This window comes from Bos indicus x Bos taurus, chromosome 29, assembly GCF_003369695.1.
Source record: "Bos indicus x Bos taurus breed Angus x Brahman F1 hybrid chromosome 29, Bos_hybrid_MaternalHap_v2.0, whole genome shotgun sequence".
Taxonomy (NCBI): domain Eukaryota; kingdom Metazoa; phylum Chordata; class Mammalia; order Artiodactyla; family Bovidae; genus Bos; species Bos indicus x Bos taurus.
In genome coordinates, this window is record NC_040104.1 from 28,866,195 (window position 1) to 28,884,885 (window position 18,691).

Consider the following 18,691-nt stretch of genomic DNA (forward strand, 5'->3'; position numbering starts at 1 on the left):
CTGCCATAAGGCTAGTGTCATCTGCATATTTGAGGTTATTGACATTTCTCCCGGCAATCTTGATTCCAGCTTGTGCTTCATCCACTCTGGCATTTCACATGATATACTCAACATATAAGTTAAATAAGCAAGGTGACAATATGCAGCCTTGTCATACTCCTTTCCCAAGTTTGAACTTGTTCATTGTTCAAATCCAGTTCTAACTGTTGCTTCTTGACCTACATACAGATTTCTCAGGAGGCAGTTAAGATGGTCTGGTTTCCCCATTTCTTTAAGGATTTTTCACAGTTTGTTGTGATCCACACAGTCAAAGGCTTTAAGCACAGTCAATGAAGCAGAAGTAAATGTTTTTCTCTTGCTTTTTCTGTGATCCAATGGATGTTAGCAATTTGATCTCTGGTTCCTCTGCCTTTTCCAAATCCAGCTTGAACATCTGGAAGTTCTCAGTTCATGTACTTTTGAAGCCTCGCTTAGAGAATTTTGAGCATTACTTTGTTAGCATGTGTAATGAAGGCAATTATGTGATAGTTTGAGCATTCTTTGGCATTGCCTTTCTTTGGGATTGAAATGAAAACTGACCTTTTCCAATCCTATGGCCACTGCTGAGTTTTCTAAACATGCTGGCATGTTGAGTGCAGCACTTTAACAGCATCTTTTAAGATTTAAAATAGCTCAGCTGCTTGTACTTCTAGAAAGGTACATATATATGCATGTAGATTTTTTAAAATAAAAAGATCATTTTGTGCACATTGTTGCATAATGATTTTGACACTTAATTCTATATCCTGATTATCTTTCCGCAATCAAGACATTTTAAATTACCTTATTTTAAATCAGCCTTATCAAAGGGACTTCCATTGTGGTCCAGAGGTTAAGACTTTGGCTTCCAATGCAAGGGATGCAGGTTCAATCCTTGGTCTGGAAGCTAAGATCTCACATGCCTGGTGGACAAAAAACAAGGACATAAAACAGAAGTACTATTATAACAAATTCAATAAAGACTTAAAAATGGTCCATATCAAAAAAATCTTACAAAATATGAATCAATTTTATTGAGATTTAACTTACATATAATAATATTCACCAGTGTTAGGTGAACATTTTATGAATATTGATAAATATGCATAGTTAATATAGTAATTGGCACAATCATATTTACATTGTTATAAAAGATCTCCTTGTGTTCTTTTTCAATCAATTTCCATCTCATACAGCTGGTCTCTATAAACCATGGATCTGCTTTCTATTTCAATTGGTTTTACCTTTTCTAAAAATTCAATGAATTAAATCATACAACTTGTAATTTATTGTAACTGGCTTTTTTTTCACTCGGCAAAATATCCTTGAAGTTCATTCAAGTTTTTACATATATTTAACACATGATATTAATAGTTCATTTCTTTTTATCAAATATTATTCCATTGTATGGATATACCACAATTTGTTTATCCACCTATTATCTTATGGACATTTGGATGCTGTCGAGTTTTTGGCTATTGTAAATAAAACTACTGTGAACATTCAAGCATAAATATTAGCATATATACATTTTCACTTCTTTTGGGCAAATAAATAGCTAGAGATGTAATTGCTGGTTTATTTGGTAAGTGTGTGTCAGTGACAGACTTACAAAACGTTTTCTATCAGCAGCAATGTTTGAAAGGTCCAGTTGGTCTATATCTTTCCCAAAGCTGGATTGTCAGTGTCTTAATTTTTGGCTTTTCTTGTGGCTGTATAGAGATGCCTCATCATGTTTGCTTTATTTTGCACTTTTCTAATGACTAATAACTGTTCATCTTTTATACGCTTATGTACTATTCCAGTATTTCCTTCGTGAAGTGTTTCTTCAAAACTGTTGCTCAATTTTAATCAGATTATTTTTATTGTTATTGATTTGTAAGAATTATTCATATATTTTGAATACAAATTCTTTATCAGATAGGTATATGTTTTCCAAATATTACAATCTGTGGCTTGCCTTTTGATTTTCCTCACAACGTCTTTTGAAGAATAATTTTAAAATTTTAATTGCATCTAATTTATAGCTATTTCATTTATTATCTACTGCTTTTTTCTGTCCTAGATAAGATGTCTTTGCTTAACCCGGAATCACACAGGTTTTCTCCTCGGAGTTTCATATGTGTGATTTTTTAATTATAAGATCATTTTGATGTGGACCATCTCCTTTTTTAAAACTCTTCATTGAATTTGTTGCAACATTGCCTCTGCTGTTCATTTCTTGGTTTTTTGGGCAAGAAGCTTGTGTAATCTCAGCTCCCCAGTGAGGGATCGAAGCCACACCTTTCACATTGGAAGGTGAAGTACCAACCACTAGAGCACCAGGGAAGTCCTTATAAGCGTGATGCTTACCTTTAGCTTTATTACCCAAGCTAATCTTTGTATGTCTTATAGAGTAATAATGAAGGTTCATTTTTTGTGTGCATGGATATCCAATTTTTCCAGCACAATTAGAAAAGACTATGTTTTGAATTATTTTGGTGACTGTTGAAAATCAATAGAGGATATTTGAGGGGGCCTAATTCTGGACTATTCTGGCCACAGTGTATATTCTATGTTTACATTAATACTACACTACCTTGTTTACAGTAGCTTTGTATCAAGTCTTAAAACCAGGTAGTACAAGTCTTCCAACTTTATTCTTTTTCAAACTTATTTTTGTTCCTTTATGTCCTTTACATTTTCATATACATGTTAGTTAGCTTATGAATTTCTACCCAAAAAGTCAACAGAGATTTTAATTTGAATTGTTTCTGTCAATTTAGACAGAACATATATATTAATGATCTTGAGTCTACAGTCTGATAGCATTTTTTAGATTTTGTTTAATTTCTCTCAGCTATATTTCATAGTTTTCAGTTCACAGATAAAAACACTTACTTTGTTAAATATATTTAGAAGTATTTCACAATTGTGTTGCTATTGTTTTTCAGTAAAATTTCTGTTTTTTGCTAGTAGAGAGAAATGCAATTGATTTACCTGTTAAAATACAAGTACGCATGTATATATTTCTATATTTCTTGTACTCATGATATTTATAAACTCACTTAGCAATTCAGGTAACATTTTTGGTGGCTTCCATAGGATTTTCTATGTAAACGTTAGGGTCAACTGGATATAATACAGTTTTATGTCTTCTGTAAGTCTCCTAATTTGATACTGAATAAAAGTTGAGAGATGACATTCTTGTCTTTTTTTCTAAACTTAGAGAGAAAATATTCACCATAGTTGTGATGTTAGTTATGGGTTTTCACAGATATATTTTATCAGGTTGGGCATATTTTTATTTCTGATATGCTGAGATTTTTTAATTTATCACTCATGGATATTGAATTTTGTCAAGTGCTTTTTCTGAATCTATTAAGATTATCATATAGTTTTTACTTTTTAACTTGTTAATATGATGGTTATAATGATTTATATATGTGCATACTACAGAAAAATTAATATGATTCATACATTTTATATGTATTGTTCTATAACTTGTTTTTGGCATTGTGCACATTATTTTTGCACAAATTATTTCTTAAACAATATTTCTAGAAATGGAATCTCTAGGTTTAGGTATATGTGCATTTACTATTTTGACAGATATTGTCAAGTTGCCCTCCAAAGAAGTTTCAGTAAGCATCTTACTTATAAATATTAAAAAAAAGTATCTTTACTTTCAGTAATACTGCTGCTAAGTCGTTTCAGTCGTGTCGGACTCTGTGTGACCCCATAGACGGCAGCCCACCAGGCTCCCCCGTCCCTGGGATTCTCCAGGCAAGAACACTAGAGTGGGTTGCCATTTCCTTCTCCAATGCATGAAAGCGAAAAGTGAAAGTGAAGTCGCTCAGTCGTGTCCGACCCTCAGCGACCCCATGGACTGCAGCCTTCCAGGCTTCTCCGTCCATGGGATTTTCCAGGCAAGAGTACTGGAGTGGGGTGCCATTGCCTTACCAGCAAATGATTAATTCTTTGTCAGTGTTACAAGCATTGTACTTTCTTGTTTTAATTTGCCTTTCTTTAATTATTCATTTGGAAGGATTAGAATGATGTCATGATATCAAACACGTGCTGATTTGCTATTCCACTTCCAGAAGGTTGAGCGTGAGTGCTGTCAGCACAAGAATAGTACCAGCTACCACATGAGAAGCGTTTGCCCTGCACCAGACCCTGCCTTAAGTACTTTTCTCATATTATATCATTTAATTATCACCACAACTCTATAGCCTTGGTAATAGAGAAAATAAGATATTTGCCTAGTTGCCCAGCTCCTAGAGGAAACTGCCCATATTTCTCACATGTTGGGACCAAGCAAAAACCAAACTAAAACGTCAATCCTGTCTAACAAAATAAAAATTAATTCCCAGCTTCAAATCTTCCTAAAGACAAATTAAAGAGTCAGCCAAACAGGGTCGCTAACAATTCACTATTTCCTAAGGCAAGCATATTTTCTCATTTCTTTTTTCTAAATACAAAAGTGCTACTTCAACGCCAATTTCTCCGTTTTATTCCTAAGCTTTCAAAACAAGTGCTCAATCAAATATCTAATAAGAGTGTTACAATGATAAACGGTTTCATTTACAGGCCTCTGTACATCCCAAACCCAACTCATTAGGTCTGAAGTGGCACAATTAGAGCAGTGTGGGGGATGGTCTGCCAGCGTGGAGACCAGAGAGCTGGTGGGAACCACAAATTTAGTTTTTATTTGTGGTGCTTCACTTCCGATTTCTTCTCTTTTCTCTTCCAATCAGAGCTGTAAACTACTTTTTACGTGCCTTCTGCAGCCTTCTCTGACTTCCCTGAGGAACTTAGGGAAGTTGTTTTCCTCTCTATGAATGTGCCATTTCTCCTCCCATTTCATTGTGTACAGCTACAGAGGTGAAATAATTGAAAGCTCTCTCTCTTTTTATTCTGGTAGAAAAGGAGATCTTTTTTCCTGCTGACAGTGGGGTCTCAGAGGCCAGACTCTGTTTGTACCAGAAACTTGTTTTTCTAAACCTCAAAACACTTCACCATATGTTCAGCTCACATGTTCTCCCGGCTGGTTAATTTAACCCATGCAAGGCTCCCCTGTGCTTAGGGTGAGAACTGGAGACATAGCCTGTTTGTGAATTATTATTTATGGGGATGTAAATTCACAGGTCACTTGCCGTGACCCCTGGGTGCTTCACTGAACTGTGAAAGACACCTCTGAGGAGTGATTACAGATGAAAGGTATTTGGAATTTAAAGATGAAAAATAATACTCAGGTCTGACACCTAGAGTTTTGTTTAGCTCATATTCAGTTCATGAATTTAAAGCAAAACATACTTCTAAAAATTATCCACTTGTGGTGTACATCGGTGACATCCAATCTGTTCCAAATTGTCAGTTTACACAAGTACATATGATGTCACTGGGTGACATAAATACGAGACAAAGAGAGGTGACAGAAAAATTAGAGTAAGAAATAAAAGAGAGTTGTTCCCCAAATATATGCTATAGAATTCTACGTCATTACTAGAAAAATGTCATATATTTGATTCTAAGTTTCCTAGCAACTGAAGCACAAACTTAAACAAGGCAAGATTTAACATTTGCTATAGAGATAAGATATAAGCTGTATAATTTATCAGCAGTATATTTTACCCGGCACTGAGATCTGAGATAAGTTTTTCTGGAGCTACACATTAAGGGTTCTCAGTAAGAGGATTTTCAGTGATATAATAGTGATCAACATCTTCAATCACATGCCTATAATCAATATGACAACAAATTCTTTAAAGACACTTGAAGGAAGGTTAATCACTTTCATATCAGTTGCAATTTAATAAAAGTATTTTTATTGAGGAGGGTTAAAACAACATAGTCCAGGTACTCTCTTTGTTCAAATTGTCAACAATTCATAGGAGAAAAATGATTGGAAGATTACAAAGGTAGTCCTCTATGCATGTTATCTCTTACAAACAAACTTTTGTTTATAACTGAGTTCTGTAACTGTGTTATAACTCAGTTATAGATGCGTTATATATATAATGTATATGTATATATAATGTGTTACAACCCAGTTATAGAACTCAGAATAGAACTCAGAATATAACCTACGTTATATTCTCTAGCAGGAGCTCAGAGTGCAGGTATGTTATGATTATTAACTGACTAGAAAGTAGAGCTAATGTTTTAAAAGGCTGTCATTAAGAAATATGTTGTTTGTTCTGGTTTGTGTTTATTGCTTCCAGGCTGGAAGCTATACTGGGCTGAGTGGAGCAGGAGTGAGCCTGCCTGTTGCTCAAGCTGTGGAAAGCTGAGCTCCAGAAGAGGTTGAGGATTTACGGGAAGGTAAACACAGGGGCTGCTGGAGTGAGAATAGTCCTGGGGCCCCATGATGCTAATACTGCCCTGCTCACCTCTCTCCTGGGCCAATCAGGGTTGAGAGTGGCATCTACCTCTACCAGGGCATCACCTCTACTTTCTATGATAAATTTGGGACAGTCTAGGATGTTGAAAGAGGCTAAAGCAATTCCCTCAATTCCAAATCCCTTTTGAATCCACTATCCCCAAGAAACTCTGGATCATAAATGAATCTTATTATATCAGTCCCTTTCTAAGTCATGGAGACTTTGAGACCCCGAGGAAGCTATGAGCCCTCTTGCCTTCTCCTATCACCACCCTACTTGGAACTCCAAACACTGCTACGTAGTACCCTGTGCAGTATTTTGGGCAGTTTTGGAGGATTTATGTAACCCCTGATAACCAGATGAAGAACCCTGGTTTTAAAGACTTTGCAATTTACGGGAAAGTGAAGATGACCTTTAAATGGCACACTGTCCCCAGATAGGCTGTGCCTCCCTCTGTGTGCCTCTGCTCTCTTTTAGGCTCATCTCCACTCTTCTTTCTCCGACCCCAAGACCCTAAGTAGTTTTAGTTTCTTAAAACATACCATGTTGAGTCAGGTCTTGGCCTATTTGATTTCGCCCTTTCCTATTCCATTGTCTTGGTGAGCTCTCACAGCGCCTTACAGAGCCAGCTCTGGGAGTGACTTCAGCATAGTTGCCTCTCCTCATTCCGCTCACATTGCTCACTTACCTCTTGGTACTTACCTTTGTGCACACTGTACACACTTCTACAGAGCACTGACCGCTCTCTATTACAATTATTAATTGACATGTGGGTCTCTGATATTAGATTTAAGAGCACCAATGATTTCCTGGGCTTCCCTGGTGGCTCAGATGGTAGAGTCTGCTGGCATTGTGGGAGACCTGGGTTCGATCCCAGGGTTGGGAAGATCCCCTGGAGAAGGGAATGGCATCCTACTCCAGTATTCTTGCCTGGAGAATCCCGTGGACAGAGAAGCCTTGTGGGCTATAGTCCACAGGGTTGCAAAGAGTTGCACACGACTGAGTGAGTAACACACACAGTGGTTTCTTAGTCTTCTCTGTATTCCTAGAAAATAGTTTATTTCCTAAAATGCAGTCGTTGTTTAAAAGTCTTCTTAGTTTCTTAGCAACTGTTCAGAGTCTTACAGTCGTCTTGTTGTGGATTAAAGCAGAGGCTCTGAGAGTCATTCATGGAGTCAAATGCTGTTAGACATTCCAAGGCTAAGATTTATGATATTTTGGAACATGTTCCTGCCCAGAAAATTGGTTTGGCCAGATATTTTAGTGTGTTAAAGAGGAATATTTATAAGGAATCTGATTTAATTAAGGTACATTCCCCATGATTAGCTGCCAGACACTGTAATTACCAGCTTGGACATGTTACAGGAATGTCTAACACTATAAGATTTTGTAGAGTGGCTTATTTTCCCCCTCATTTTGAAAATGTATAATCATCAGTAAAATTATTTGAAATATTTTACAAATGGGTCATGGATTGATAACTTGATATTCTTCCCGACTGGAGGAAAGAGAATCTTTGCTGACAATGTCTCATCATGCTGTGTGATGTAACAAACAGGAAAAGGAAGGGCTTAATTTCAGCAAGTCACCCACTAAGTGTTTTTAACCTCTTTTTTAAAACCAATTATGAAATGGGCTAAGTTACATGGAGAGAATTGAGTGAGATAAAGGGTGGAGAGAAGTATGGGATGTTTAGCAGGACTGGTTGGGAGACATTCTTCAGAGTTGCTTATGCTAAAAGCATGAAGCTAAGGGGCAAGATAGAGACAGTGACCCCTGAGAAGGATGAAATATGATGCTAGCCGATTAAGGCAGAGCGGTCTCTAATTCTTTTTGCAAAATTACTCCATTGCTTTCAAATCTTCTGGAATAGTTAAGCAATTAGAGGGACTCAGTAGAGTAGAGTGATTAGAACATTGTTTTGAATTCAATTCTTGACTTATCCACAAATTAATATCTACTATCTGGAAACTTTAATAAGATGATGGGCACAGAGTGTGTGTATACAGTTTTATTCATCCTTAGAACAACCCCATAGAAGCAAAGACATTGTTTTGTAAGTTTTTGTATTATTTCCATTGCACAGGTGAGGAGACTGAGGCTTAGAAAAGGTAACTAATGTGTTAAGGTAAGACAGCTTCTAAGTGGCACCTGGATGCAAATCCAGGTTGCTTCTGACATAAACAACGTCACCACACTGCCTCTTAAATTTGTTGAGCTTTACACCCCTTATCAGGGAAACAGAGGTCATGATTTCTCCTCTCTGTCTTGCTGAGAGATTTAAACAAGATAAAGTGTGAAACGTATTTCATAATAACCACAAAATCTCGCTAAAAATAAAGAAACTGATCTCCAAGTAAGGTGTGTGTGTATGTGTGTTTTCTTGCATCAGTCTAAGTGAACCGTGTTTTACCTGCTCGCATGGAGGGGCCAAGGGAAGCTGACTGGCAGCTGGCAGGCAGCCTTGGTTTACATGACTTGGTTTACATGACTCCGGCGCAGGGCTCCAAAACCAGCGAGTGTGCAAATCAGTCAGACTCTGAGCTGCATGAGTCGGATACATAGTCAGGATGGAGATATGATGAGGTAACTTGTACCCACTGTTTGTGCCTTTTAAGAAGCCTATAAAGAAAGCAGAGACAACATTCTACTATTTCTACTATGAAATAATTGCCTGGATTTATACCAGGGAAAAATGGGAAATGGAAAAAAGGACTTGGACTAGAATAAAAGATCTGTTTATTTTGCTTCTACTTCATGAATACCCAAGGGCAAGCTGGAAAACTTGTTTGGAAAGACAGCTAAGGGAGTAAAGAAGAGATACTTCTACTATTTAGGCAGAGGTGTTTCAAAAATTCTCCCTTAATGGGGGCTTAGTCTCTCTCATTCTCTCTCTCTCTCTCTCTCTCTCTCTCTCACACACACACACACACACACATACACACACATGCATACACACACAGAGAATTGCTACAGAATAATTAGGATACAAATTCCACACTATGTCTCAGAGGTAATAATTCGATTAGCCTTCAGTGTAGGCTTCTCTGATGGCTCAGTTGGTAAAGAATCCGCCTGCAGTGCAGGAGACCCCGGTTCGATTCCTGGGTTAGGAAGATCCTCTGGAGAAGGGATAGGCTACCCATTCCAGTATTCTTGAGCTTCCCTTGTGGCTCAGCTGGTTAAGAATCTGCCCACAATGCGGGAGACCTGGGTTGGAAAGATCCCCTGGAAAAGGGAAAGGCTACCCACTCCAATATTCTGGCCTGGAGAATTCCAAGGAGTGTATAGTCCATGGGGTAGCAAAGAGTCAGACAGGACTGAGTGACTTTCACTTTCATTTTCTTTTCAGTGTTACATAGTTGATAGCTTATAGATTTAGTGATCAGACATACTTAGTGTAAAATCACAGTTCTACTATATGTGTTATATTTGGATACTTGATACCCTGAATCTCTAACTTGTCCCATGACTGACCCATGCTGTACTGCTCACTTCATTTTCTTAAATTCTCTGGTCACCAATTTCCCTTCTTTTGTTTTTTTTTTTTTTTTCCCTTCTTTTATTTCCAAATATATTACCATCTCTCTGAGTTGTCAATCCTTAATATGCTTCTGATTAAATGCTGCTGCTGCTGCTGCTGCTAAGTCGCTTCAGTCATGTCTGACTCTGTGCGGCCCCATAGATGGCAGCCCACTAGGCTCCTCTGTCCCTGGGATTCTCCAGGCAAGAATACTGGAGTGGGTTGCTATTTCCTTCTCCAATGCATGAAAGTGGAAAGTGAGAGTGAAGTCGCTCAGTCGTGCCCGACTCTTAGCGACCCCATGGACTGCAGCCTACCAGGCTCCTCCGTCCATGGGATTTTCCAGGCAAGAGTACCTTCTCAGTCTGATTAAATAGCATCTTTCTATTCATACCTGATGTAGTCATGTGTTGGTGGATTAACACTCAAGATAGAAGGAATAGAGTTGCCAAACTTGAGATCAAGCCTAAAGTTGGAGCAGTCAGAGAAGCTGTTTTCTAGTAAATGACTGTTTTTTAGTCAAGTGGGACTTTCCAGTCACTCAGCATCCCAAAGAGGATGGGCACAGAGAGAATCGGGGCATGAGGCTAAGCATCACAGTATGTGTGAAGACCAATTAAGAATAGAGGGTAGACATTTGCTACAAAGAGTGGGAGGTACATCTAGAGCTATTTCTTTCCAAAGAAAGCGGTGGTATTTTTTTTTAATAGGATTCCTGTGGCCTTCAAATGGTCAGGAATGAAGCAATTAAATAAAAATGTGTATAGTAGACATCATGGGTTTTTTGATTAATACTCTATTTCTAGGAATCGCTCCTCCACCCAAGTTTACATTTGCAGTGGCAGCAGCTGTGTCGTAATTTTTAATTTTTCTCCTTCCCTCAGCCTCTATTATTTGTCCCAGGGAAAATAATCTAACCCAGACTATGCCAAACAATCTCTTCTCCAGGGCATTTGGACTTAGGGGCCAAAGTGTAAGAAAAAATGTGCAGGGTCTATCTTGGATATGTTTCTTGTTATGTACAAGGAGAAAGAAGCCAGTCTTTTGAGAATGAGAAGAATGGATGTGCAAATAAGGAGAGAGAGAAACGTGGTAACTATAATCTTGAGACACCCCATATATTTTATAATTATTTTTATTTTAGGTTGTTCTAGTTAAATTTGGTAGCGAAATTTAAAAAAAGTCTAACTCTCAACATGCCAAGCTGAATGTGATCGCTGAGCCTTTGCTGGTCATTCTCCTGACTGGGACTTCCTTCTCTCCTCTCCACCTCTGCCTTTGTCTCTGGTAACCCACCCAGTCAAGTGTCTCCTCCTCTGAGAAGTCCTTCCTGAACCTATCTGATGTCAGTCCCCTGGGACGTCTTTTATGGGAAGCTTGATTAAACTCTTATGGATTGAAAGGAAAATGGCTTTTGGTAATTTGTCTTTTCTTTACTTTGGGTTTGTTCAATCCTTCAACTTCCCTAGGCAGTCCTGACACAGGAGACAGATTAGTTATGTACTGTGTTATTGTTTTAGTCGCTAATTCGTGTCCGAATCTTTTGCCACCAGTTGTGTGTTAAAGCTACAGAATTCTGTATCAGAAAAAGCACTTTTCTATGTCTTATAATAGAGATTCCAATTATCAAAATATAAAGTAGAACAACTTATTAGAAATATTTCTAACTGATCGCAAGAGGTAATCATACCTGAAAACCTGCTTTTGGCCAAGTGTGGGTCTAGGTTTATGCTTTTGAAAGACAAGGGAGTACAAACAGAACTCAAATAATCTACTTGGTCTTGGTAATTAAATAAAACTCAGAGAAATGTAATTGGATCTTTGATGCACATGTAACAGTGTTCAGGGAAGCACTTTTGTCTCAGCCCAGATTTTAAAATGGAAAAAAAACATTGGCTTAAAAGGGAGAAGACACTTGAAACACACACACAGAGGCTCAGCTCTGGCTGTGTCTGTAGCAGCATCATGAATGCAGGGCCCAATGGTGAGTATTAACAATAGGAGAAGAGACACAGCAGACGGTCAGCACATTCACCCAAATGTCAGGCAGTGGCATCATTAACACAGTGCAGTGTCCAATAACTCTGAGCTCCCCACGGACGGAGACTGTGCAGGAATAATTACTTGGACATCACATGTACTTCATCACTTCCAAATTAGATTTTACTAATCCACCGCTTTATTTTCAGAGTAATCTCATTACTACAATGGTGTTCCTTTTTTTTTTTCCAATGCCTTGGAAGATTTATTGCTTCAAACCAATAGCAAGATTTAGCGATTGCCAAAGGACATATTATTTTAAGATTTAGACTGATGTGAGTGGGGCTGTAGAAATCCATTCCTTCTACTTTTCCTTTCCCCATACACCAACAAAGAGTTTATGGTGAAAAACAAATCATAGATCCATACCTTGATATTTTTACAATGATACAAACAAAACCATACTAAAGGATGCAGCAGATTATTTAGAAAAGAGAATAAGGAATGACTGATGACCACACATAGTCTTTCCTTATAAATTGTATCTAAGAAAAAGTGTTATCTATTCTCAGTGGATATTTTCTCAAGCATATTTTATTTTTCTCCACTATTAATAAGATTAAACAAATGTTCTTGGCATTTTTTTCCATTCATGTTGACCCAGTGAAGATGAAGTTAGAGAATGATGAATAATTTCTTCCCTCAAGATACTATAGTGTCTTAAGATCTGCAAATTCCAGACCATGCCAGCCAGGTATTCTTTTGTTCTTCCACAGAGTTAATCTGATATAGCCTGGTTATTTTAACCAACAAAAAATATCTCATGGTATTGTGTAAAATAAGACAAATTATGATGGAAACTATCAAAAAACAATATTTTGTTTTTAGACATTAATTGCACTCAATATTTTTTGATTACATGCATGCTAATACACACCATACATAATTTCATATTTTAATTTCCATATTTGAGAATTTAAATGTATGATTAAATCTTGAATGAATAAATATAAGTATATAGAGTCACAATAATTAATTGCATTCCTTTTACAGGGAGGTTTTTCACTACAGAAGCATAAATTAGGAAAAATGCAAACAAGATGTTTGACTGTAATATGGGACAAACACTGTGCTAGGCATTGGTATTACAAAAATAATCAAGATCCCCATGCTTTCTTTTCCTGGGGCACATAAAAAGTAGTAGGGGAGCCAGAAAATTAGATGCACGGTAATTATTTACCATGAGTGAAGTAAACTGAATTACCTTGAAGGAGTCATGATATTTGATGTGTTCCTAATCCCTTTTTGAGGGCTTTCCCAGTTGGCTCAGTGGTTAAAAAAAAAAAAAATCTGCCTGCTAATGCAGGAGATGTGGGTATGATCCCTGGGTCGGGAAGATCCCCTAGCCTGGAAAATTCCATGGACAGAGGAACCTGGTGGGCTGCAGCCCATAGGGTAGCAAAAAGTCGGACACGGACTTCCCTGGTAGTCCAGTGGTTGGGAGTTCGTCTGCCAATGTGGGGCACACGAGTTCAATCCAGGAAGATTCCACATGCAACTCAAGAGTAACCCCCGCTCACCACGACTAGACAAAGTCCACATGCAGCTTCAAGGACCCAGTGCAGCCAAAAGCAAAGTAAGAAGAAGAGTTGTATGATAGGTTCCAGTTTCATCCACCTCATTAGAACTGATTCAAATGAATTCTTTTTAATGGCTGAGTAATACTCCATTGTGTATATGTACCACGGCTTTCTTATCCATTCATCTGCTGATGGACATCTAGGTTGCTTCCATGTCCTGGCTATTATAAACAGTGCTGCGATGAACATTGGGGTACACGTGTCTCTTTCCCTTCTGGTTTCCTCAGTGTGTATGCCCAGCAGTGGGATTGCTGGATCATAAGGCAGTTCTATTTCCAGTTTTTTAAGGAATCTCCACACTGTTCTCCATAGTGGCTGTACTAGTTTGCATTCCCACCAACAGTGTAAGAGAGTTCCCTTTTCTCCACACCCTCTCCAGCATTTATTGCTTGTAGATAGCTTGGAGCCTATTATACAGAGTGAAGTAAGCCAGAAAGAAAAACACCAATACAGTATACTAACACATATATATGGAATTTAGAAAGATGGTAACAATAACCCTGTATATGAGACAGCAAAAGAGACACTGATGTATAGAACAGTCTTATGGACTCTGTGGGAGAGGGAGAGGGTGGGAAGATTTGGGAGAATGGCATTGAAACATGTATACTATCATGAATGAAACGAGTCGCCAGTCCAGGTTCGATGCACGATACTGGATGCTTGGGGCTGGTGCACTGGGACGACCCAGAGGGATGGTACGGGGAGGGAGGAGGGAGGAGGGTTCAGGATGGGGAACACATGTATACCTATGGCGGATTCATTTCGATATTTGGCAAAACCAATACAATATTGTAAAGTTTAAAAATAAAATAAAATTTAAAAAAAAGAAAAGAAGAAGAGTTGGACACAATGGAGCATGCACACATGCAATTCTCCTTTCAGGGATCCAGTCTTTCCCTCGGGCTATGTCCTTTCTGTGTATTCCTAGGGATTTGTCAACTAATTACCACTATATGCCATATACTCACAGTGTTAGTTAGTACCTTCTCTGCTAGAGGAGGAAATAGAAAGCTTTGGAAACCCCAGCTTTTGATCCTGAGTCAGCCAGTAACTGATGCTTTGATCTCTGAAAGAGCTCATAATATCCACAGGCTTCAGTTTCCATATCTATATCATGAAGATTTGAATTCATGTAGCCCTAGGGATGTTTGAAGTTGTGAGAGTTCATGAACTTAGTTGTCTTTCCTGATTATCTCCCCTGTATTCCATAGGGTATAGTTGAAAACCATCAAGATGAAGGAAGAGGAGAATCAATAGTAACTTGAGGACCTGATATCTGGCACTGATGCTTCACAGAAACGTAGAGGCAAAGATCGTACCCCGGAGTATTCTGCGGAGTATACTAACCTGCGCGTAGTGCGTACATATGGTAGACATGAAATTCTAACACAAGCCTAAAACACCACTGATGGCATTTCAGGTACCTAGAATAAGATTGAGAATAATAATTTGGGATAGAGAACACTTCCTGCAATCTGTGGACAGGCACTTTTAAAATTTTTATTTAGAGTATAATTGCTTTATGAGGTTGTGCTCATTTCTGCTGTACAATGAAGTGAATCAGCTATATGTGCAACACATATACCCTCCCTCTTGGATCTCCCTCTGATCTCCCTCCCCAGCATCCTACCCCTCTAGGTCATCAGGTACCAGGTCGAGCTCCCTGTGCTAACACAGCAGGTTCCCATTAGCTATCCATTTTACATGTGCTAGTGTATATATGTCAATGATACTCAATTCATTCAACTCTCCCGTTTCCTTGCTGTGTCCAAATGTCCATTCTCTACATCTGCATCTCTATTCCTGCCCTGGAACTAGGTTTATTTGTACCATTTTTCTAAATCCCATATATATGCATTAATAACCAATACTTGCTTTTCTCTTTCTGACTTATTTTACTCTCTGATAGACTCTGGGCCCATCCACATCTCTATAAATAACTCAATCCTTTCCTTTTTTATGGATGAACAGCATTGCATTGTATATATGTCCCACATCTTCTTTATCCATTCATCTGTTGATGGACATCTACATTGCTTCTACATCCTGGCGCTGGTAACAGTGCTGCAATGAATATTGGGGTACATGTATCTTTTTGCATTATGGTCTTCTCGGGGTATACACCCAGATGTGGGATTGCTGAGTCATATGGTAGCTCTATTTTTAGTTGTTTAGGGAACCTTCATACTGTTCTCCATAATGCCTGTATCAGGCCAAGGCTGACCCTGTACATAGAAAACAGCCAGGTTGGAGACGTGAAGAACAAAAAGAAAAGCAAACATGCAGCAGCCAAAACAGAAAAGCCTTTGGCTGAGAATGCCTTCTTTCTGGAAGGTGGTTTTCTTTTATTCCTAAGGTACATTTATTCTTTGTATCTTTAAAGATGATACTATCTTCCACCTAAAACATCAAGCTGACAGCATAGCACAAAACCAGAGGGCTGGCTGAAGTCTGGTGGGAAAAGAGGCCTGTTCAAAGCAGTTTGATGATCCCCCAGTTTTCTGATACTCTGTAGCCCCAACAAATGAGTTGCCTGCATGTGTTCATTTCTGTCTGGTTGCTATGGTAATACAGCTCAGCTCTTTTCTGAATTTCTACCCTTTAGTAAATGTGTTACCTTAAAAAAGGTTGTTTTTGCCAGCTTCGGGGGAGGTGGTGGCAACTGTCTGAGCTGATAGCACCTAAGCAGATGTGACAAAGCCACAACTGGGGAAGAGGCAGGGGTCAGAGACCCATGAGAGGTGGGAGTGGTGTCAAATCCTAGCTATGGGTAGTTGCATCCAACTGAGGTCTCAGAGCCGAGGAGACAGAACAGGAGATGAGACCAAGAAACCAGGGGTCATGGGCAAAAATTTCAAACATATATGAGAGTTCAGTATTCTTTTGAGGAATCCTTTGAATGATTGAAGGTCTGTGAATGAACCCTGACTTTTCCTAAAGGCACACTGCTTATTTAAAAAATAAATAAACTTTTTATTTTAAAAAGACTATAATTATAGAGCAGTTGCAAAACTAACCCAGAGAATTCCTGTATACCTCTTATATTACTTTTCTACAGATATAGTAAGTTGTCACAAACTCTGTGGCTTGAAACTAAATAAATTTATAATTCTCGAGGTCAGAAATGTAGCTAATTGGGTAAAATTAAGGTGCAGACTAGTCTGTGTTCCTTCTGGAAGTCCTAAAATATTCGGATCCTTGCCTTTTCCCATACATCCTCAATGTGTGGTCACTTTGCATCTTCAAAGCCAGCAATACCCAATCTTGTCTTTCTTTTACTGCATAGTTGACGGACTTTTCTACCTGCCTTTTCTTCTTTTAAGGACACTTGTGATTACACCATATCCAGCTGGATAACCCAGGTTGTTTTCCCTATTATAAGATGAACTTATTTAGCAACCCGAACTCCATTTGTTATACAATTTACCGTAATCACAGCTTCCGGAATTTGGAACATGGGCTTTTTGGTAAGTCATTACTCTGCCTATCACATCCCTTATCCATTTCCTCAATTGTTAACACCTTATATTACCCAGTCTGGTGTATGTGCCAAAACCAAGAAACTGACCCTGGTACATTATTGTTAACTAAACTTTGAATTGATTTGGATCTTTTACTAATTTTTTATTACTATCCTTTTCCCCTCTCAGGATCCAGTTTAGTATACCGTACTGTATCTGGTTATCGTGTCTTCCCAGTTTCCTCTAGTCTGTGACAATCTCTGAGTCTTTCTTTACTTTTCTTGACCTTCACAATTTGAGGAATACCAGAGAAGACAGATTTTTGACAGTTGGCTCCTACTCTTGAGTGCATCACATTTCTTTTGTAGCCAATAAACAAAGACAGAGAGGCAACACCTTTGCTTAGCTTGCCAGAGCATTAGATTCCAGTTTTGCAAACTTTTCAGAGAAAACTGCTATCATTATGATTGGACTCCTCAAAGTAGTATCCAATTGTTGGTTCAAGAGGATAGAGTCCTAGTGGCCAAAACCAAGACTTCATGGATTCTCCTATATTCATTATAGAAATACACATGCTTACCATTAATGTCATAGCATGATATAATGCAAAGAGAACAGCCAGAAAGTATAAGGGATCAGAAAGTATAAGATTTTTTTTTCTTGTTACTGTTGCTGATATTCTCGTGATTATTCTGAAAAAGCTTACTGATAAAAATTTGGGAAATGCAAAAAAAATAAAGATTTAAAACCAAATGCAAACCATCTAGAAAAAACCCTATGAACACTGTGTTTTATATTGTTTCTGAAAGAAATAGTTGATTTATAATAATTAAAATTATAAGGGAAAGTGTTAGTCACTCAGTTGTGTCTGACTCTTTGCCACGCCATGGACTGTAGCCCGCCAGGCTCCTCTGTCCATGGGATTTCCCAGGCAAGAATATTGGAGTAAGTAGACATTTTCTTCTCCAGGACCAACCTAGGGATTGAACTGGTATCTCCCACATTGCAGGCAGATTCTTTACCATATAAGACACCAGGGAAGCTTACAATTATATAATAATTTCATAATATATGTTATATAATAATTAAGATTTGAACTTTTAAACTTAATTTCATCTTGAATTTCTAGATGTACTTAGATGTACTACAATCTTTTGGAACACTTAAATAGGCATTGAGCTTATCTCCAAGTTCACTGACATGAAGATAAAGTTAACTAAAATTTTGTGAAAATATATAACGTTTTTATTAGGATACATTCTCAGTGAAAATTTTCTGATAGTTTATATTGAGTTAGCAGCAACTCAAACAGAGTCTTATGATAGTGGTTCACAACAGTGGATCGTCGGTGGTTGCTTGAGTTCTTCTCCATATCATCTTCACTCTGGGACCAGGCTGTCACAGCAGCCACTATCTTAGGTGCTGCTGGTTGTTGAGGCAGTAAGGAGTGAGTAGCAAAGCACGTGACGACTTTTCAAGTTTCTTTTTATCTCAGTAAAATCCTTCAGCCAAATCAACTCACATGGCCAAATCTAACTTCAAGGAGGCGGAAAACTACACTCATCCCATGGAGAGAAGTACATTGTCAAATGGTCCTTCAGAATAAGTTTACCAATTTACATTTCCACCATAAGATATGCAAGAGGTGATTTCCATTTAACTTTGTTTTTAAAGGGGGAATCTATTTCATAATTATCTATA